General features: G+C 47.4%; 1 pseudogene; it reads right to left on the bottom strand.

Annotated features, from left to right (window-relative positions):
* Window positions 1–9,751: 9,751 nt before the first annotated feature.
* LOC130034727 (polyadenylate-binding protein-interacting protein 1-like) lies at window positions 9,752–16,916 on the bottom strand (annotated as a pseudogene).
* Between the last annotated feature and the right edge of the window lie 6,045 nt (window positions 16,917–22,961).

Genomic DNA, 22,961 nt, shown 5'->3' with positions numbered 1-22,961 from the left:
TATAAAAATAAAATTAAATTAAATTAAAAAAAGAACTTCCTGAGTTCTAACATGGGCAGACTCAACTCGGGTGGCAGGGCAGGACCTTGGCAAAAACCTGCTTGGAAAAGTTGGCACCTTAGGGAAAGAAAACATTTTAAAAGCGAGTGAAAGAGAAGGCATTCACAACTCCCAAGGAAAGAGGGAAGGAAATACCAAGAGATATTGGTCATATTTAATTCTAACATTTGCTCATTGAATTTCTTTTTTTCTTTCTTTTTTTTAAGGAAGAAAAAAATATTACTCATGTGGATTAGCTCCCAGATCAGAGCAGGAAATGCTCCGAAGCTAATTCGAACCCACTGATGTTATTGTTGGCTGAGCCTCTCTTTCACTTCATCTTAATTTTTTCCTCTGCCTGGCCCCATTCTTTTTCCATTTTCCAAAGTAGGAGGATCAGATATCCCTGGCTCTATCTTAACTTCACATTAACCCGAATCCACAATGGGTTGTAGAAACACTGGTCATTGAAATCTTAGCTAAACTTTCCAGAATTGAAATTATATTACTTCGTTATTTCCAACGCAGATATGAAAATGTAATGCCCAAGAAAATAGAATGAGTATGGATTTCAAGCCCATGTTTATTAACAAGAGACTCAGAACTTGTTGAATCACTCATGTTGAATCACTACCTCCTTCCTTTCCCTCTCTTTCTTTTTCAATGTTTTCTGAACCATCCAGAGTTAGGAGAAAAGCCAGAAACATAATTTTCTCTCTCTCTGGGATGGTCTTTTTATTTGGCTATTGGTCCATGCCCTATGATGCTTAGGAGTTACTCCTGGCTCAACACTTAGGGGTCACTTCTGGCGGGGTTCAGGGGGTCCAATGGGGTGCCAGGAGTCAAACCCAGGTCCAGTTTGCAAGGCAATCACCCTACCCGTTGTACTATTGCTCCAGCCTCATATTTTTCTCTTTAAGAAAACAATGTCTTAAAATTCTTTAAACCTGGGAAAAGAACATTAAGACGGAAAAGAATTTTCCTTGAACTAAGTTCAGCTGGGTTTGATCATTTAAAGGAAAACATGTTTGACTTCTGCCAGGTTGAGTCTAATCATGTTATTGATGGTTTAAACATATTTCCGCTCAGCTCCCCCTGTCCACCTTCCAGGCCAGTTGATTTTTCTGGCTCTGGGTTCCTATTTCCCAGGATTTGTCTGGCTTGCTAGGCTTCACAGAGTAATGTCAAGGCCTGTGCTCCACTGTACAAGTGTACTTCAAATAGGCTAGTTTGCAATGCCACTCTGAGACACAGCGCTAGCCTTGCATGTGTAAGGCCCCTGGATTGGTCCCCAGCATTGTAAAGGGTTTTTAAGTAAATGTCCTTCTTTAGGAGACTCAGCTTAATCAGATAGGGCTTTACTAAATTTAAACTGGGAGAGACATACACACGAATCTTGGAATCATTCCAGATGGGATCAGGTGCCGTCCCTCCGCCTAGCCCCTAGGAATCCCAGCAGCCACCATCTTCTAGAACCCCCAAAAAAGTCCAGGTAGGCGGGAGCAGAAGTGGCAAATGCTAGGCCTCAAGGACAGGGGAGGAGCTAGCCCTTCTCCTTCCCCCCACCCTGATGGGACTCTGAGATGATGCCCACAAACGCTTCCCCCCCACCCTCCCCTGGGGCTACTTATTAAGCTCCTACACAGCCATGATCCAGAGACACACACAAGAATTTCGGAACCAAGCAACTTGCTGCAGAGATCTCTCCAAAGATCTCTTCAATTCTAAAATTATTCACTTAAATCACTTAACTTCCCGTTAGTCGTAGATTTGCTTGAGTGGGCGCCAGTAACGTCTCCATTTGTCCCTGTCGTGTGCTAGTGTAGCCCAATGGCATCTGTTCACTCTGGGAACATGAAGGGCCTCAAACCGATCGTTCATGATCTTGACGAAGAAGTCTGACCGTCTGGTAGGTGGGTGGCCACGCAGTCTTTTGACATCCCGCGGAATCCAGTCTGTAACAGCTCTAGTCCAGCGTTCGTCTTTAAATCTCATTACGTGACCAGCCCATCTGATTTTCGACACCTTGGCATATGAGACAGCGTCCCTGATCCTTGATCGTCGACGGATGTCAGAACCCCGGATTCGTTCTCTCATTTGAGTGAAACGTGATATTCCAAGCATAGCTCTTTCTATTCTTTTTTGGGAGACCTGAATAGCGTTCTCATCTTGTTTGTGTAGGGCCCAGGTCTCTGAGGCATATGTTAATGCAGGAAGAACAGTGGAATCAAAGAGATGTGCCCGGAGCCGGAGGTTCTTCGTCCTCTTAGCTATTTCTTCGATGTTCTTGAAGGCGTTCCAAGCCGCTCTCTTCCTCCTGCGCAGCTCGGGTGCCAGGTCATTTGTCATGTTGACCTCTCGACCTAGGTACACATAGCTGTTGCATTCGGAGATGGTCCTTCCATTGAGAGCGAATGGGGCGTCAGGAACGAGGCTGTTTCTCATAAACATTGTCTTCGTAAGATTCAGCTGTAGTCCTACCTTTCCACACTCACGGTCAAAGTCGGCCAGCATTTGTGCCCCTTGGCTGATGTTTGGTGTTATTAAAACAATGTGATCAGCAAAGCAGAGGTGGTGTAGTTGCCGACCATCTATCTTCACTCCCATTCCTTCCCATTCCAGTCGTCGCATGATGTTCTCGAGGGTGGCACTGAAGAGTTTCGGTGAAATGGTATCACCCTGCCGCACCCCTCTCTTGACATCAACAATCACTTCTTTGTAGAATGGTGAGATCCTGGTAGTGAATCCGCAATACAGCTCACGGAGGATCCTGATGTATTGGGCTTGAATGCCCTGATTGGCTAGGGCTTCAATGACCGCTTCCGTCTCAACAGAATCAAAGGCCTTCTTTAAATCAATGAACGTTAAACAGAGCGGCATCTTGAACTCCCGAGAAACCTCAATAAGCTTGGTTATCGTGTGGATATGGTCGATGGTGCTGAATCCTTTGCGGAACCCTGCTTGCTCGCATGGTTGTCCTTCATCTAGTGTTCTGCCAATCCTATTTAGGATGACTTGAGTGAACAACTTGTAGATGACAGACAATAGGCAGATCTGGCAGTTGCCAATGTCATGGATATCTCCCTTCTTGAACAGTAGTACGGTCCTGCTGGTTTTCCATTGGGACGGAACCTTGCATTCAGACAGGTAGCGAGTGAAGAGCCGAGCCAGTGTATTGATGAGTACTGATGGCAGGTTCTTCAGGTGTTCAGGTCTGACCTTGTCTGGGCCGGGTGCTGTTTGTTTCTTTACCGACGAAACGGCGTGTCGGATTTCGGAAGGGAGAACGTTGGGAACGACATATCCATCCTGTGGAATTTGGTATGTCGGCAAGTGGACATGGCTATCGAAGAGATTTGAGTAGAAGTCATGGATAATCTTCTCCATTGCCGTTCTGGAGGATGTGATGGATCCATCAGGACGTCGGAGGGCAGTCATCTTGGTCTTGTAGTTGGCGAAGGACAGGCGGGCGTTACGAATACTTTTCCCGGCTTCTGCCGCATCTACCAGTACTTCTGCTCTTCTCTCTTTGAGGTCTTCCTTGATTGCATCTCTGCACTGCTTTGCGAGCTCCGACGTTAGCTTGTGGTTGCCTGAGGCATGCGCCAAACCACACTGGCGAATTAGCTCAAGAGTTTTCGAAGACAGGCGTTTTTTTGTGGCTATCTCTCTCTTGGCATTCCTCGCACATTCATGGAAGTGCTGAACCAGTCGATCGTATTCCTCGTCAATGTTGTCAACAATGGAATTCCTAGAGCACACATTATATGTTATCCATAACAAGCAATACAAAACTGTCTAGCGTTGCCTTTTTGGCAGGTTTGAACGGTGGTGGGTCTGGTGTCAAAATAAAGGTAAAGGTAAAGGCCCTCCCGTTGATCATCGATTTGCTCGAGTGGGCCCAGTAACGTCTCCATTGGAGACTTTGTTGTTACTGTGTCTGGCATATCGAATACTCTCGGTAGCTTGCCAGGCTCTCTGAGAGGGGCGGAGGAATCGAACTCGGGTCGGCCATGTTGGCCGCTTGTAAGGCGAACGCCAAATATTGAATATAATCATAGAGAGAGAGAGAGAGAGAGAGAGAGAGTATAGTGGAAATTGTTTGCCACACAGGCAGGGAGGGTTGGAAATGGGGAGGGGAATACTGGGATTTTGGTTGTGGAAAGGGTGATTGATCATCGTATGAACTGAAACTCAAACATGAAAGCTTTGTAACTGTATCTCATGGTGAATCAATAAAAAAGAAAAAAAATTAAAAACCCAGACTGGGCTGGAGCTGGAGTGAGAGTACAACCGGTAGGGTGCTTGCATTGCATGTGGCTATCTGGATGTGAGCCCTGGGACCCCCTATGGTCCCCTGAGCCCCATAGGAGTGTTTCTTGAGCACAGAGTAAGGAGCACTTGCTTAGCATGAGACTGTGGCTACAACACGACTCAAATCTCAGCACTACATATTGGCCCACAATCACTGCCAGACATGGCTCCCCAAAATTAAAAAAAAAAATTTTTTAAAAGATCGATTGTATAAGACGCTTTTCATACTATGCAGAATGCAGATGACCTAAGTTTCCCCACATGACTAATGCCCAGAAAGATGGTCTCTAAAAATAAATAATAATCTCTTTGTTGGAAAAGGTTAGCAAAGTTCCAAGAGCATAAGAACACTGGAAATGGGGTCTAACCCCCACCCCCACCCTTGAGAAAGCAACCTGTTAGCTCCTCCTCTCTGTAAAGCACATCTTTATACAAAGAGACCACATGATGATGATGAGAGAGAGAGAGAGAGAGAGAGAGAGAGAGAGAGAGAGAGAGAGAACTGGCCCACTTGAGAACTTCCTACTTAACTCCTGAAAAATAAAACTTATGTTTCTTTTTTGGAGACCACACCCACCGATGCTCAGGGGTTACTCCTGGCTCTGCATTCTGGAATTACTCCTGGTGGTTCTCAGGGAACCATATGGGATGCTGGGGATGGAAACCCCGGGGTGGGCAGGCAGTGTGCAAGGCAGACACCCTACCTGCTGTACTATCACTCAGGCCACTAAAACTTGTGTTTCACTGAACAAATTCAAGTTCAGGAGACAAAGAACTGATGCTGTTGGTCCTCTCAGCAGAGTGCTGTTTTCTTGGTGAGAAGACTGCTCTGGCATCTGGAAATAAAGCTGGTGCTCAGTGATCTCAGTCAGGGGGGCACGCCTCATTCCAATGAACTGCCTCCCCACCTTTTCTGTGTCCAAAGCCCCACTCAAGTGCCCTTCCTCTGGGATCTACTCCACTTTCCCTGCGCCGTCCCGACACCATCCCACATTCTGACAGGTCTCGAGTGCTTTTGTAGTGGTCATATGTTATGATCTGCATGGGGCCTTGGGAAGAGCATTTGCCTTGCTTCTATGCTCAGGTTAGAGCAAAGTACAAAAGAAGCATATGAGGGATTGCAGAAAGGCAGAAAGGTAGTGTCTGTATTCAGCTTGGAATGTGTCTGCATTTGGGTCAGGGAAATAACCCAAAGAGGTAGAGCTATTATGCATTAATGAGACCCAAATTCTGTCCCCCAGCATCTACAGGACCCCTGAGTACTGCCAGCGGCCACCCTAGGGGTCCCCTAGCACCACTGGGCCCAAGTAGCAGCACCTCACTGAGCACTGACATGGAACCATCTGGCCCACATAGCCAGGCTGGGTATCACTGGGGTGGGGGGGTAGATCCTGAGCCCCACACAAGCGTTGCTGGGGAGCCCTCACCTCAGAAAAACAAAACTTTTTTTTTTTAAGTTTAACACGTGGAATGTGATAGCATTTGAGACAGGCCATGTTTCTTTTTTCATGCTTAATAAGTAACTTGAGAGTCACAGGCTATTAATTATTGCTGATATCTTTGGGAAGCAGTATCCCATCTAATGGGAATTATTTTCTTACAGAGCTTCTGTGCTGAGTTTCATAGTGATGAAGGTGAAGAGAAGATGGTAGGACGAGTGAACGCTGGTCATGAAGGACAGCTGAAGAGTTGCAACCTGGGGACTGGAGCGATAGTACAGCAGGGAGGGCGTTTGCCATGTCGGCAGTCAACCTGGGTTCGCTTCCCAGCATCCCATACCCATATGGTACCCTGAACCACCAGAAGTGACTCCTGAGCACAGTTGGGTATGGCCCTACTCCTCTCCAAAAATCAAAAAAGAAATCAGATGTATTTTTTTTAACTGAGTCATCATGTTTTATAAGAAGGTTGAAGGCCCTGATTGAAGCAGCTGCACCTGCTTCTCCACCAGTGTGGCAAGATCCCTCAGGGGTATCCCCTTTTCCCTTCCCCCCTCACCTTCCTCTGCCCACTGTTCCCTTCCCCCTCAGCTCCCAGTTCTTTTTTTTTTTTATTTTTTTGCTTTTTGAATCACACCTGGCGATGCACAGGGGTTACTCCTGGCTCTGCACTCAGGAATTACTCCTGGCGGTGCTTGGGGGACCATAAGGGATGCAGGGAATCGAACCCAGGTCGGTCACATGCAAGGCAAATGGCCCTACCCGCTGTGCTATCGCTCCAGCCCCACTCCCAGTCCTATTGACCATGTCTCAATTCCTATTGGACTTTGTCTCATCCCTTTCTTTGTTGAAATAGATTTATTTATTTATTTATTTATTTATTTGTTCTTTTTGTGTCACACCCAGCAATGCACAGGGATTATCCCTGGCTCTGCACTCAGGAATTACTCCTGGCGGTGCTCAGTGGACCATATGGGATGCTGGGAATCGAACCCAGATTGGCTGCATGCAAAGCAAATGCCCTACCTGCTGTGCTATTGCTCCAGCCCTGAAATAGATATTTTTTAAAAGAAGAGAACTTAAATCCAAGAATTGTAATGTTTTAATAACATGGCTCACTTGAATCATTCAGGCACATTGCAAGAAGATTCTGATTGTGTACAGTAAAATAAAAATGGCTTCTAAGGGTCAGAGAGATACCACAGCCGAGAGGGTGCTTGCCTTGCACTCAGCCAACCTGGATTCATTCCCCCGCATCCCATATGGTACCCCGAGCACTGCCAGGGTGATCCCTGAGCAGAAAGTCAGGAGTAAGCACTGAGCATTGCTGGGTGTGTCCCTGAACCAACCCCCAAAAAAGTTTCTATCCCACTTAAACAGAAGGTGGAAAGTGGGATTTTTGATGCAGACTTCCCTTAATTTATCGGATCTTCATGCTTAATGTGACAGCTGTGGGGGCTGGGGAGATAGTTCGGCAGGTGAGGCGCTGACCGTGCTCAAGGCTGACCCAGGTTTGATCACATACGGTCACTGGAACCCCAGCAGAAGTGGCCCCTGAGCACAGAGTGAGAAGTAAACTCTGAGCACAGCTGAATGTGGCCCACCCCATACCCCCCCCCAAAGAAAGACACAGTTCAAGACTCTGCTTTCAAGTGTCAGATCAGAAGGGAACTGGAAGAGGGTGAAGACTGTCGCCCCCACAGTAGGTACCTTTCCTCCTGCACCTGGCCCAGAGACTCTTGCTGAAGGGTGGTTTTGTTTCTTGTTAGTTTTTTTTTGGGGGGTGGGCATACCTACTGGTGCTTGTGAACTGCTCCTGGATCTGTGTCCAAGAGTCATTCCTGGCAGTGCACAGAAAACTGTGGGTACCAGAGAATGACCCTGGGCCTCCGGCAGAAGAAGCGAATGTCCAGAGTATCTGAGTATCTCTCTTGCTCTTATTTCATTATTTTATTTTATTTTATTTTGTTTCTTGGGCCACGCCCAGTGGTACTCAGGGCTGTACTGCTGGCTCTATGCTCAGGGGTCCTGGCAGGGCTGGGGGGTTCCTATGGACCATGTGAGGATCGGCTTTATGCAAGGCAAGTGCCCAACCCTTTGTACTATTGTGCCAGCCCTTGTGTCATTGTTTGTGTGGCTCTAGAGAATCCTGACTAAGATGGTAGTCACACACAATCTCTAAGTAATTAAAATTTTCCCTGTTTCTCTATTTCTTTTTTTAATTTTCAAAGTCTAACTTTAATTCAGACTGAAGAAACAAATAGAAAAGTGAGAGAGCCGGGGCTGGAGCGATAGCACAGCAGGTAGGGCGTTTGTCTTGCACGCAGCCAACATGGCCAACACAGGTTCGATTCCCAGCATCCCATATGGTCCCCCGAGCACCACAAGGAGCAATTCCTGAGTGCATGAGCCAGGAGTAACCCCTGAGCATCGCCGGGTGTGACCCAAAAAGCAAAAAAAAAAAAAAAAAGAGAGAGAGAGAGCCACCTGTATTAGCAGACACAGATGTACCACAGATGTAAAACAGCGGGTAATTAACTATTTACATGCATATTTACAAGCAATCCTTTTTGTACATAAGGTTTACTTTTTAGTTAGTTAGAAAAAAGATTTGATATTACATAAAAATACTAGGGTCAGCGCATATGCTGCCTGAGCCCATGTGCTGCTTGTGCCCACGCGGCTGAGCACATGTGGCAGCTGAGCAAATGTTTCGCCCACATCTCCCCTCTTGCGATGTATACTTTCATGCTTTTGTGTCAAATGCTGGTATGTGTGCAGAGGCTCTCTCCGCCCTTGGAGAAGCCTGCATTCTCTTTTGAGTACGTTACTCTCTCTCTACTCTCTCTCTTGCATTTTCTCCCCCTCTGCACCTTGAGAAACCCTCCAAATAAAATCTATTTATTTAAAAAAATACTAGGGTCAAGGTGGTACTACATTATAGTAAAAGTATTAGAAAACTGATCTTAAAGGTGTATCAATTAAAAAGCCAATGAGAACATGAGTATTGTAAAACTGTCCAGTAAAAAAGTCAACACAACTCATGCTACAAAGTGAAAATGAAAGGCAAAAAAATGCTCTAGGTTTGAAGAAAATGAAGTTAGGCAAAAAAAAAAAAGTAGTTCTAGAATTGCAAATTCTCAATAAAGACTCTTAGTTGTTTACTTGGGAATTCTAATTTTTTTTAAATGACATTTTAAAAATCCCTGGTATCAGATAGCAGATGGGTAGATAAGTCAGTTGTTAATGATACAGTAAAGTCTAAAACGTTAATGGTAAAGAATCTAATGATTGTGATTCATATTTGAAAGCAAATTTATTGAGACATCAATGTAAAACTAAATTGACAGTGGGGCTGGAGCGTTACTCAGTGGGTAGGGCGTTTGCCTTGCATGCAGCCCACCTGGGTTCGATTCCCAGCATCCTATATTGTCCCCTGAGCACCACCAGGAGTAATTCCTGAGTGCAGAGCCAGGAGTAACCCCTGAGCAACAGCTGGGTGTGACCCAAAAAGCAAAAAAATAAATAAATAAAACTTTTTCCCTCAAGGAAAGTAGAATTTAAGGGATAACTTTCTAGCCAGCTAGCAAAATTTACCTTCTACGTTTATTTCGAAAATGATTTTATTGCAGCAAAACAGTGGAATCAGCTGTACATAATAAACTATTTTACATATATGTGCATTTTAAGTTATAGGGAATAAAGTTTACTTTGGCAGATAGTGTTAAACAAAATTAAAGTTGCATACATTAGTAACATAATTCAATATCCTTGATTTTTTTTTTTGCGTCACACCCAGCAATGCACAGGGATTACTCCTGGCTCTGCACTCAGGAATTACTCCTGGTGGTGCTCAGGGGACCATATGGGATGCTGGGAATCGAACCTACCTGCTGTGCTATCTCTCTGGCCCCTCAATATCCTTGATTTGGTATGACACATTTTCTTGTTTTCCTGTGGACTGCTAAATCACAATAACCTAAACTGCTTTATAAAACTGATACGCTGAGATTTGGCTTTAGTGTTTTCGCTTACGCTCTGATTCCAAACAAAACCTTTCATATGCTTCTTCTATCTCTGGGTTCATCTCATCATCAATATCATCCAAGTACAGATCACCAGCCCCTGATAAATCTGTTTCATTGTCTTCATAATCTGGAAAAAAATCTTCTCTTTCAAGTAACTCTTGATATTTCTCTTGGTAATCTGGATCAGCTACAGTGAAAAGAACACCATCAGAAGTATAAAATGTTGGTTCTTTCATAAAATAATTAGGCTTATTTTCATGTGCTGCTTCTTTGTAAGTTGAGGTTGCATGAACTCTACCCCAGTTACTTGACCAGAGTTCTACAAGCTTCGGGAGCATCTGTTTCACATCTCTGCTGCAATGTTCATCTAGGACAACATTTTCGGTTCTCTGAGTAATTTCCTCCATATCAGCCCTTCCCTTTTCATTCCAGGCATCTTCTGAAACTGATCCTGTCAACTTTAATAAGTTTACTGCACAGATTAAGTGGTCATCCACAGGATTAGAAAAGAGGGCATTCAGCAACTCCCGAAGACTAACCTGAAGAATAGCTGCTCTTGAAACCATTTGTTCCCTTGATCTCCAGATTAAAAAAAATTCTCTCAGAAAAAGAGCACAAACACATGAAAATGCTTCCGGGTTACTTCATTCCCCTTTTGCAGCTTGGTCTTTAACTTCCTAGTCAGTCCAACATCTTTGCGGTAGCAACTGATGCAAGTTGCCACTCAGTGGACTAATTGTGAGATTTTTTTTTCTTTTGGGGTCACACCCAGCGATGCTCAGAGGTTATTCCTGGCTCTGCACTCAGGAACTACTTCTGGCGGTGCTCAGGGGACCATATGGGATGCTGGGAATCGAACTTGGGTTGACCGCGTGCAAGGCAAATGTCCTACCCGCTGTGCTATCACTCCAGCCCCAGACTAACTGTGAGATGATGGGACAGGTAATTGCACCAATGAGCTCCCATATAAGAGAAATTTGGGATCGATGTGGCCTGCTGAGAGATGAGCTCCACCAGCTCCTACAAACCATCACCTGCTATATAACCAAGCTATATAGCTAATAACCAAGCTATTCAAGGTCTCTGCAAATGGTTCAAATTCAGTTTCAAAGCTGCCAGGCTGTTCTGTAAGATGATCCAAACAATCCTGGACATATTCTGATAGAGTGGCATAATCCTCACAATCATCCTCATGAGATTCTATATAATTAGGTGAATAACCCGACGGATTAAAAAAAAAAAAGACTCAGAGGCGTAGGCATTGTCACTGGAGCCAGGACCACCTGGGGTTTGGCTTGTCCGTAGAATGAGGTGGAGCCTGGGGGGGTAGGGGGCGTGTTCGTTCTGGGGCCCGATCAAAACCGTCCCACTTGCTCCTCGCCCCGAGGATCTCCCTGTGTCTTTCAAAGTTAAACGTGTTGCTGAGGCCGCTGGGTCCTTCTCTGTCTTCCTGCAGACAGAGTTCTGGGGCCTGAGGCCTATTCCTCCTCTAAAGGAAGCCACGGCATCCCGCTGGGACACACAGCGGATGTGGGCACAGTGGGCACAGCCAGTGAAAGCAGAGGAGAGGGAGGCGAGAAAAGAATCGGGGTGGGCGGAGTTGGAGGAGTGCCAGGGAGGGAGGGAGAGGGGGGAAGAGGGTTTTTTGTGCAGGCGGAACCAGATCCTGGATCCCGACACTGTCATCTGGCCTCTGGCCGGTAGGTGGAGCTGCATTACTCATTTCATCATCTGTGTGAAAATCACAAATTCTCCTGGAGCCTGGGGAGACCGTACAGCAGCAGGCTTGGCGTTTGCCTTGCACCCAGCCTAGAGTTTGAGTCCTGGCATCCTCTATGCTCCCTGGTGAGCACCGCCAGGAGTAATTCCTGAGTGCAGAGCCCGGAGTAAGCCCTGAACATTGTTGTGGGTGGCCCAGAAATAAACGCCCCCCCCTCAAAGAAAAATTGGGCATCATCATAGTGTCACAATAATTTTATAGCTTAAAGTAATTTAAAAATGTCCTTGTTCCTTTAAAAGTTATACTGGTTACTGGTGCCTTTGCTGCCTTTTACTCAAAGGAATGGGAATGCTTGGGACTGAGTCAGAGTGCACTGGGGAGGCTGTTTGCCTTGCATGCGGATAGCAGACCCAGGTTCAACCCCCAGTATCCATCCCATAAGGTCCCCTGAGCACTGCCAGGAGTAATTCCTGAGTGCAGAGCTAGGAGGAACTCCTGGGCATTTCGTGGTATGACCCAAAAAGGAGGAAAAAAAATTTTTTTTTTTAATGGGAATGCTTGACACCGCAAAGGTTTAGATCAGGGCTTTGAAGCCTCCCGTGGGCAAGCGCGAGGCAGCGTCTACCTGCTCTGCAAATGAGTGTTCCTGAGCCCACCCAGCCCCTTGGACTGCACCATCCTTGGTTCTCTGTGCAGGCCTGAGCGTTGCTGGAGACCGTCCTTCAAAGCCTGAAATATTTGCCCTTTGCAGAACAGGTTTGCTGACCCTTGGCTTGGTTGAAAGTTTTCCAAGTCTCACCCATTAGTTCCAGAAGAAATAGTTTACTCAGGGAAGGAAAGTTAATAATAACTCCCTGAGCTTTTTAGTAACTTATTTCTGCCTCGTACCTAACAAACAACCTTCTCACCTGGAGCCGCAGGCAATAATGTTGAGTTTTGAAACCCAAAGTGAAAAACTTCTTGTGGCTCAATCAGCACTTCCCCTCGTTTCCGTCCCTTCTTTTGTAAGACTCAGAAACTGCATCTGAAAGTCACCTTTATTTCTCTACTTCTACAGTTTCTTCGTTTCACGTCAAGAAAAAATGTTCAAAGCCTTTTCTTTCCCTTACTCAGACACAAAAGAGAAGCACCTTGCTGATTTTCCGTTTTGCAAACGGACCTTATAAAAATTATTTTTCAGGGGCTGGAGAGATAGCACAGCAGGTAGGGCGTTTGCCTTGCACGCGGCCAACCCAGGTTCGATTCCCAGCATCCCATATGGTCCCCTGAGCGCCGCCAGGAGTAACTCCTGAGTGCAGAGCCAGGAGTAACCCCTGTGCATCGCCGGGTGTGACCCAAAAAAGCCAAAAAAAAAATTCAATAAAATTCTTTTTTATTCTCTCAAAACTACTTAACCAAAAATTGAGATCAGCACAGGAATTAAAGTACTCAGTTGCCCACTACCCATCCCTATTCACTCTCGGCTCCCACCCCCACCCCCCAGCACTACAATGGGTCAGTCCTGACCACAGAGCCAGATGTCCCTTAGTACTACAGGGTGGCCACATGCGCCATCCTCTCCCCTTCTCTCCTGCTGCCCCCGCCACGGATCCAAATATGTGTGGATTGGGGCAGGAGCAATAGTACAGTGAGGAGGGCATTTGCCTTGCATGTGATTGACCCAGGTTTGGTTCCCTGCATCCCATATGGTCCCCCGAGCACTGCCAGGGGTAATTCCTGAGTGCAGGGCCAGGAGTAACCCCTGTTTATCGCTGGTTGTGGGGGCCGAGACTGAATAGGGATATATTATATAGAGAGATTAGTTAAATTAATAGATTAGTTAAATTATCCAAGTTCTATTTCAGTTTGGGGAAATGCAGTGGCTGGTTTGTCTTTTAGTGTTTGTTTGGGAGGTTGTCTGCTTGGGGGCCACACCCAGCAATGTTTAGGGGTTAGGTGTCCTTGTAGAGGATGCCTGGGACTAAACTGGAGGTGGCTGCGTGCAAGGCAAGAGCGCTACCCACTGTACTATCTCTCTGGTTCAGGTTTGATTTTTAGTCCAAAACTCTGAGATTTTCTCCATGGCAACAACAGGCTGTTGGGCTTCGATACCTGTTGGGGTTTCCCGGAAGTGGTACTTTCATTTCCTTCAACAACTTTTCCTGGGGCTGGAGAGGTGGAGTGGTCCCTGAGCACAGAGTCAGCAGTAAGCCCTGAACACCTTCAAATGTGCCCCTATTCCCGTCCCCAAATAAAAGAACTTTTGCTTTTCAGTCACAATTGGGGGGCTAGTGGGTAGCTGGTGCTCAACACGCCTTTATTTTTTTTACATTTTTAAATTTTATAAAGTAGTTCACAATATGTCATTACATTTAGTATTCAAACACCAATCCCACCACCATTACATCTTCTGGACCACCACCATATTTTGGATATTTCCATTCCAAACCCCAATCTCTGCCCCAAAGCAGAACTGAAATAAATACATTTTGTATTTTTGTTATAAAAAAACGCTGAAAATGCTACCAAAAAGTATCCTTAGAGGAAAGAATGTGGAGATTGTTGTATTTCACCCAGGGGCCATTAAACCCTTCTATAAGAGGTCACTAGCATGTTGTTAATGGTTGAGCCTTATGTGCTTTATTTTATATATATATATATGCACATTTGTATATGTGTAAAAAAATGTGGGCTGGAGCGATAGCACAGTGGGTAGGGCATTTGCCTTGCATGAGGCTGACCTGGGTTTGATTCCTCCACACCTCTCGGAGAGACTGGCAAGCTACCGAGAGTATCCTGCCCGCATGGCAGGGCCTGGCAAGCTACCCATGTCATATTAGATATGCCAAACACAGTAACAAGTCTCACAATGGAGATGTCACTGGGCCTGCTCGAGCAAATCGATGAAAAAAATATATATATACATATATACATATATATATTTCCCTCTAAGATTGGTTGCCTCCTACTTTGAATCTTAGCAGATGTGGTATGGTAATCTTGGAGTACGGGTACTTTGTGTGGTTTGAAGTATCTCAGGCCGCATTTGCTTTTTTTCCAAGCTTGATCACATCCTGCTTTTGAATTAGAATGAGATGTGTCTGGCTTCTCATTTTGCTCCAGCAGTTAGAACACGCAGGAGGGTTATCAACTGTCTTGATTCCGATGTTGCCATTTGTCAGGAGAGGATGAAAGTCGGGGATGGGGGGGTGGCCGGAGAAACACTCAGCACACACATTTCTCAATTTAGTTTGCTGTCTGGTACGGGCGCTCACTGTGGATGGTGCTTCAGAACAATTTCTTGATGTCAAAGACGGCTGAGCACAGACCTCCATCATGGACCTAATGACAATGGAAAAGTGTGAGATACTGTGAGATTTATGGAAACGAGGCATGGAGTGAGTCCAGGCAATTGGATGACTCACCCCAGGTGGCATTGCCGTGGACTTGATGTTTGTAGAAAATAGCACCTGAGAAGTGGGAGGGAGGCAAATGCAATGAGGTGAGGCACCGTAATGAAAACAGAGATGGTAAAATGTGAGATTCCATAGAAAAAGCACGTGGTGGGGCATGCAGGACGCGGGCATCTGGTGGCTGAGAACACTTTCCCTGGCCGGACGACAGCGACGGGCAGACGAAGGACCAGGGGAACGAAGAAACAGGACCTGGGCCCCAGGTTGGTCATCGTTTATTTCTTTCTCCTCCCCAGCATGGTTCAATCTCTCCCCTTATGGTGCAATCATAGTCGTAGTTTTGGTTGTTAGTCCCAGTCATCATAGTTCCATCGTCCTAGTCTCGTAGACCTCAAAGTCCTCTACTTCCAGTCACAGTCGTCATCTAGTCCTCCTTCTAATCCCAAAGTCCCAAAGTCCTCAAAGTCTCAGTTCTCATCCTCCTTCTAGTCATCGACTTACTTGTTCCCTCTTAGCCCCTACGACATAGTTATATAGAAATCATCTAGGGTGGGGATACACAACCGTGGGGCTGAACATTATCATAACATAACAACAAACAGACGTTGCTTTCTCCTTCCGTCAGTAAGTAACCCATTTAAACAATCAGAGTGAATTTACTTCTTGTAATATTTCTTGCAATGTCATTTTGTATGAACACAGTAAGAGATATATTAAGCTTAAAGGTTGGCTCTTCCTGTGGACATCTCACCAGACCACAGTCCTCAGGCCAGGTCAGTCTTTCCTAACCCCAGCAGGGTCCTTACTCAGTTACTTCTTTTGGGGTCATGACAGAGTTTGTTCCACATCACCGTGCTCTTAACTTATCATACTTATGGTGCTTAGCTTGTCCCCCCCCCTTTTTTTTGGCTTTTTGGGTCACACCCGGCAACGCTCAGGGGTTCCTCCTGGCTTGCGCTCATAAATTACTCCTGTCAGTGCTTGGGGGACCATATGGGATGCTGGGAATCGAACTCGGGTCAGCCGAGTGCAAGGCAAATGCCCTATCCACTGTGCTCTTGCTCCAGTCCTGCTTGTCCCCTTTTGAGGCCAGGGTGGCTTACAGCTTTCCCTGGGTCTATCCAGTCCCTTCGTTGGGACCCTACTTTTAGAGTTCTAGGAACTTAGGGCAACTGAGGCTTAAGTCAAGTAAATATGGGTGCCCAGGAGTAAATATTATTTTGGAGTCAATTAACTCCCATGTAACAAGGCATAGCATGAACTGTCTTCCTGTGTCTGTAGAAAAAGGACAGTGCTAAATTAACCATGCAAGTGACATAAAAGAAAGAGAAAAGCAATATAGGATGATTAATGCTTGGTGGAATTGGGTGTACCTCAGGGGCACTGTTGTGGGAATAGCCCAATAAACCTAAGCTCCCTGCAGGAGGAGCAAGGACAACCCAATGTTATCCCACAGGTGTCAGTGACTCCATCGCCACCCTGCCTCCCCTCTCCCACACACACACACACCAGGTCCTACTCAACACACGCAGGGCGGCCGGGCCACAGTGAGGATGTGTTGGATGATATATATGGCTTCCCAGGGACACATGGTCCAGCCAAGGAAGGAGCTGGACATGGGTCAATTTCCTTCAGTACCCAGCTCATGTTAATCCCCAACAAATGTGCCAGTGAGTGGGAGAAGGAATAAAAATGTCTCGTGTTGGAGCTGAAGAGATTGTACGACGGGTAGGGCACTTGCCTTTCGGGCATCCCATATGGTCCCCCGAACACTGCCCGAGTGATTCCTGAGCACAGAGCCAGGAGTAACCCCCTGAGCATCACCAGATATGACCCCCCCCCATACAAAACAAAGTCTCCTGTGTGGTAAAAAAAAAAAACGTGTGGCGGTGTGATGATAGAATGAGCCATGGTGTGTCACAGAGCTTAGCCTCCGGAGGGGAGCCTGAGTTGCCTTCTCTGAGGTGTCTTCAGTCCTGTCCATGTCGTGTCACCACCACAGTGCCCAGACAGCCTTGGAAGTGGCGAATTTCTGTTCCTCCCAGAACCTGGAGGAAAACCAGCCCAGAGGGCTGGAGGAGCAATAACACAGCAGGTAGAGCGTTTGCCTTGCATGCGGCCAACCTGGGTTCGATTCCCAGCATCCCATATGCTCCCCTGAGCACCACCAGGGATAATTCCCATGTGCAGAGCCAGGAGTAACCCCTGTGCATCGCCAGGTGTGATCCAAAAAGCAAAAAAAAAAAAAAAAAAAAAAAAACCCCAAAAAAAAGGTCCACAGCATGAGGGCCGAGGGCTCCCCCTGGTGACCATGAGTGGCATCATGTCCCCGGACCAGATCCCCATTCAAGTTGGGGAGCAGAACTCCCAGAACCTCAATCTGTCCTTCAGGTGACCGCCTGGGATGGGGGTTTGGACTTGACCGTGAAGGTTTAGGAAGACTTTTTTGTCTGCTCACAAACACAAAGACACAGCTCGTTGCTCTGGTCAACCTGGGGAGCTCCTTGGTGATGGTGGGGTGTGGGGGGCTTGGAGTGTGGATCACAGGCACCAGCTCTGATCAAGGAACAATGATCCACTGATGCCCCCAGAGGAACAGATGGGCTGTGGCATCAGAAAGTGTATCCATAGGCCAGTCTTGCAGCTTCGAGGTAGAGCACACAATCCAGTGTGCAAGGCCCTGGGTTCTCACACACACACACACACACAGACGCAGAGACACACACACAAACACATACACTCTACCAATAAGGCAAAAAGCAGATTTTGCATGTGTATATATAGCAAAGCATATGTAGGCATATTGATGTGTGCAGATGGTGGGCAGGAGATTTGGGGGGCAAAGAACCCGCAGCATCAGAGCAGCAGGGTCTCATCAGACAGCACACAACCTGAGCCTGGCCACGCCCATACGAATCCTGACATGGTCTCACCTGTGGGAAGGTCTTCTCCACTGATGGCCCATGAGACTCTCCTCACTCAGGAAGTATCTAAGGACTACTGAAGTGCAAAAACAAATGAGCTGCATCTGGGGGTCCCTGGAGAGATGCTCAGTAGGCTGGAACACATGCTTTGCATGCTGAAGGCCTGGGTTCCACCCCGGGCACCAGGTGGCCCCCAGGAGTAACTCCAAGCACTGAATTGGGTGCAGTTCTTGAGCACCAGTCAGCTGTGACCCATAAAACAAGAACAAACAAAAATCCGAAAACACTGGGGCAGGGCCAGAGCCATAGCACAGCAGGTAGGGTGTTTGCCTTGCATGCAGCTGACCTGGGTTCAATCCCCAGAATCCCTTATGGTCCCCTGAGCACCACCTGCAGTAATTGCTGAGTTCAGCACCAGGAGTAACCCCTGAGCATTATTGGGGTGCCCACCCCAAATACTGGGGCCCTGAGAAGAGCTCAGATTAAAGGAGTCTTGAGCCCAGGGTTGGAACTCAGGGGCAGTACTTAAGTCCTATATACCCAAGATCGGTATCAGGGAGGGCTTTGCACATTACCAACCTGGGCTCAGTCCAGCACTGCATATGGTCCCCAGAATACTGTCAGAAGTAATCCCTGAGCACAGAGTCAAGAATAGTAGCACTATCGTCCCATTGTTCATCGACTTGTTCGAGTGGGCGCCAGTAATGTCTCCATTATGAAACTTGTTACTGTTTTTGGCATATCAACCACGCCATGGGGAGCTTGGCAGGCTCTGCTGTGCGGGCAGGATACTCTTAGTAGCTTGCTGGGCTGCTCTCCGAGAGGGATGGAGAAATCGAACCCAGGTCAGCCACATGCAAGGCAAACACTCTACCCACAGTGCTATCGCTCCAGCCAGAGCCCAGAATAAACCGCTGGGTTTGGGAGCCACACCTGGCAGTGTTCAGGAATGACCTCTCACAGTGCTCAGGGGACTGTAAACACTACCAGGAATTCAAACCAGATTAGTACGATGTCAAACAAGCATCATAATCCCTATATTTAAACTCTCCAGTTTAAAAGTTTAGATATTATTTATTTTTTTAATTTGCGGGCCACTATTGGCAGAGCTCAGGACTTACTCCTGGCTCTGTGCTCAGGGATCACTCTTGGAGGGGCTCCAGGGACCCATATGGGGTGCCAGGAACCGAACCTGGGTTGACTGCATGCAAGACAAGTGCCCTACCAGCTGTACTGTCTTTCCGGGCCCCCAAATTCAGATTTTAAAGAACTGGATGCTGATTGGGTTTTTCCACTCAAGCTGACTCTAGATACTGGTGACATCTTTCTCACTCTGTTGACTTTCTCGTTCTCCAGGGTTGTTTTTTATGTCAGGCCAGTGCTGGGCATTCTCTTCTCCACACCCCTTCTCAGCAGGTGTAGCAGGCAGGAGGGGTGGGGCTTCAGGGAAGATGTGAGCAATCCAGGGGCTGAGCCAGGGCCTAAAGGGCGCCAAAGGAGGGCGTCGAAAAGGGGGTCAGGGCCGGAGAGTGAGAACGATGTTGGCTAGGGCATTTGCTACGCACGGCCCACCAGGTTACATCCCCAGCACCCCATAGGGTCCCCTGGGTCCCACCAGGAGTGATCCCTGAGTGCAGGGCCAGGAGCAAACCCTGAGCACCGCTGGGTATAGCTAAATAAAAACAAACAAACAAACAAACAAAGGGGCACAGCAGGTAGGGTGTTTGCCTTGCATGGCTGAATCGGGTTCAATTCCAAGCATCCCATATGGTTCCCTGAGCACTGCCTGAGTGCAGAGCCAGAGGTAAACCCTGTGCATTGCCAGGTGTGATCAAAAGAGCAAAAATAAATAAATAAATAAATAAATAAAGGGGGCTGGAGCATAGCACAGCGGGTAGGGCAGAGTGTTTGATTCCTAGCATCCCATATGGTCCCCCAAGCACCACCAGGAGTAATCCCTGAGTGCAAAGTCAGGAGATAACCCCTGTGCATTGCCGGGTGTGGCCCAAAAAGCAAAAATAAATAAATGAAATAAATAAAATGGGGGCTGGAGTGATAGCACAGCGGTAGGGCATTTGCCTTGTGCGCAGCCAGCTTGGCCGAGCCAGGTTCGATTCCTCTGCCCCTCTCGGAGAGCCTGGCAAGCTAGCGAGAGTATTCAATATGCCAAACACAGTAACAAGAAGTCTCACAATGGAGACGTTACTGGGCCCGCTCGTGCAAATTGATGAACAACGGGAGGACAGACAAAAAAAAATTAAAAAGCCCCGGAAGAAGGGACGCGGAGAGCAGCCTGGTAGGAGAGATAGATGCTCTGGGAACTTTCAGTCTAAAAACCAACGCCTTTTTCGCTGAAGTGTCTGTCGCTGGAGTCTACCTCCATTTCTGCCAAGCTCTACATCTCAGCTCCCTCGCAAGTGCTTCTTTCTCAGGCTTCTCTCCTCAGGCTTCATCCTCCCAGCGCCAAGCACTGGTGAAAGCCAGTGGGGGCACCATCCCCCACGTCTCCCCTGGGTGGGCTGCCCCTTCCCAGTGGAAACTTCCAGGTCATGCGCCCTGAGGCCCTTTGGGCCACACACAGGCGGGACCTGGTCTGGAACCTTCTAGGCAGGGGTCCCCAAGGGCGTTGACCCTGCTTGGGCTTCGGGAAGATAATGGGTGAGTCAGGGTTGCTGGGGTGCCTGCACTTGCTTCCCCTCCCACCTGAGCCCTTCCCCAACCCCTTCCTGTCCCTTTCCTTGGGGGCAAGGGGGTGTCTCCTGTTGCTTGGGAGGATGTCAGCCTGCCCCAGTATGACCCTGCAGCTTTCTAAGACTGTGCCAGGCCCTGTCTGTAGCTCTCAGGCTAATCTCCCCCTCCCAGGCTGCTAGCAAGCACCACCAGATAAGCCTCCAGGGCAGTCCCAGGCCTGGCCTCAGGCTCATCATGCTGTCTCGGGGGATTCTGAGTGACTGGGTGGGTGCCCAGTGCTTGGAGAACCCTGGAGTTGCTTTCAGTCCTCCCAAGGGACCACCATACACCAGGCCCTGTCTGACCACCCCACGGATTTTTTTTTTGGGGGGGGAGGTCACATGCAGCGATGCACAGGGGTTACTCCTGGCTCTTCACTCAGGAATTACTCTTGGCGGTGCTAGGGGGACCATATGGGATGCTAGGAATCGAACCTGGGTCGGCAAGGCAAACGCCCTACCTGCTGTGCTATTGCTCCAGCCCCCACCCCACGGAGTTTTTTTCTCTCTTTTTCCTGTTTGGGGTTGGTGGCCACAACCAGCAGTTCTCAGGAGCTATTCCCGATCAGCACTCGCTGGGGGTCCTTCCCAGCTCAGAGGGTTACAGCACAGGCTCTGCACGCAGGTTCCATCCCCTGAGCACTCCCAGGAGGGATACCCGAGCACTAAACTGGGAGTAGCGCCTCCTGAGCATTTACCAGGTATGGCCCAACCTCCCCCCAGCCACTCACATACACAAAGAAAAAGTGGAAATGAAAAGAAGCCCAAAATTGACATAAAATTATATAAATAATTAACCTTTCGGGGAAAGTCATACCTGGCAGTACTCAGGCTTGGTGTTCAGAGGTCACCCCCATGTCAGTGCGCAGGCCACCGTATGGTTCCAGGATTTTTAAAAATATAATTTCATAAGGTTGCTCACGATAATTATATTCAATATACCAACACCAATCCACCACCATTATTCCTTCCCACCAGCATTATTTTGAATTTTCCCACCGCCACCCATGCCTGCCCCAAAAAGCAAGTCCTAAGTAATTTATTTTGTATTGCTTGTTATGCATAATCCAATATAAAAAAAGATCCAAAAAAGTTTCCTTTGAGGAAAGTGTGTGAAGATGGTTATATCTCACCCTGGTTCCAGGAATTGACCCTGCAGAGCATGTCCTCCGGCCTGTCTAGAAAATTCTTTGGCTCCATATTCTCGACCTTCTCACAAGACCAGTCAGGGTAGAACTCAAAACCAAGGACACAAAATTTGGGGGGCCAGAGTATTTGTACAGCAGGTAGAACGCTGCCTTGCATGTAGCTGACCCGGCATCCCATATGATCCCCTGAGCCCACCAGGAGTGATCCCTGAGCACAGAGCCAGGAGTAAGCCCTGAACACTGCTGAGTGTGGCCCCCAAACCAAAAATAAATGAATAATCATGAAATCAGACAGTGGGTATCATGGGGCTATGATGCCTTGACGGAGCTTGGAATCCATGGAAATGTGGAAAGAGCAACACAGGCCTCAGAACAGTGCTGGAACATGGCCGTGCCTTGGAGTGTTCAGAGAAACGGTTCCACATCTCTCTCCTCATTCAGCACTTTTTACTTGATTTTTTTCCCTCTTTCTTTGGGGTCACACCTGGCGATATACAGGGGTTACTCCTGGCTTTGCACTCAGAAATTACTCCTGGCAGTGCTCAGGGGACCATATGGGGTGCTGGGAATCGAACCCAGGTGGGCCACGTGCAAGGCAAATGCCCGACCTGCTGTGCTCTCGCTCCAGCCCTTTTTACTTGATTTTTAAAAATCAGATTGTGTACATTTCCTCATCATTTCACCACTGACGTACATTTTGTTCCATCAACTATTACAAGAGTTAAAAAAAAAAAAGCAAAAGATTAACAGGGGTTGGAGAACTAGTACATTGGGTAGGGCACTTGTTTGAAATGTGGCTGATCCAGATTCGAGCCCCAGATCCTCGAGATACTGTCTTCTGAGCACCACCGAGACTGATCCCTGAGCACTGTTGGGTGTGGCACAACCCTCCCAAAAAACAAACTAAAAAATTAACAAGATTCTTTACGGAAAAAACAAAACAATGCTATTTAGGAATGATGCAAAACCTAAACAATCCTTTGGTTCTATAGAGCAATAAAAAGACGAAAGACCATGACAGGGCCAGAGTAAAAGTACAGCAGACAAGGTGCTTTCTTGCATACCACTGACCTAGGTTTGGCCCCCGGCAGCCCATGTGATTCCCCAAACACTACCAGAATGATCCCCGATCAAAGAGCCAGAAGTAAGCCTTGAGCCCTGCCAGGTGTGGTCCAAAAACCAAAAAAGAGGAGAGCAGAGAGCCATAGTACGGTGGGTAGGGCATTTG

Source organism: Sorex fumeus, unplaced genomic scaffold (assembly GCF_029834395.1).
Source record: "Sorex fumeus unplaced genomic scaffold, SorFum_2.1 ptg000006l, whole genome shotgun sequence".
Lineage (NCBI taxonomy): Eukaryota > Metazoa > Chordata > Mammalia > Eulipotyphla > Soricidae > Sorex > Sorex fumeus.
Note: the sequence above shows the minus strand (reverse complement) of the source record. Positions and strands in the feature narration are given on the sequence as shown.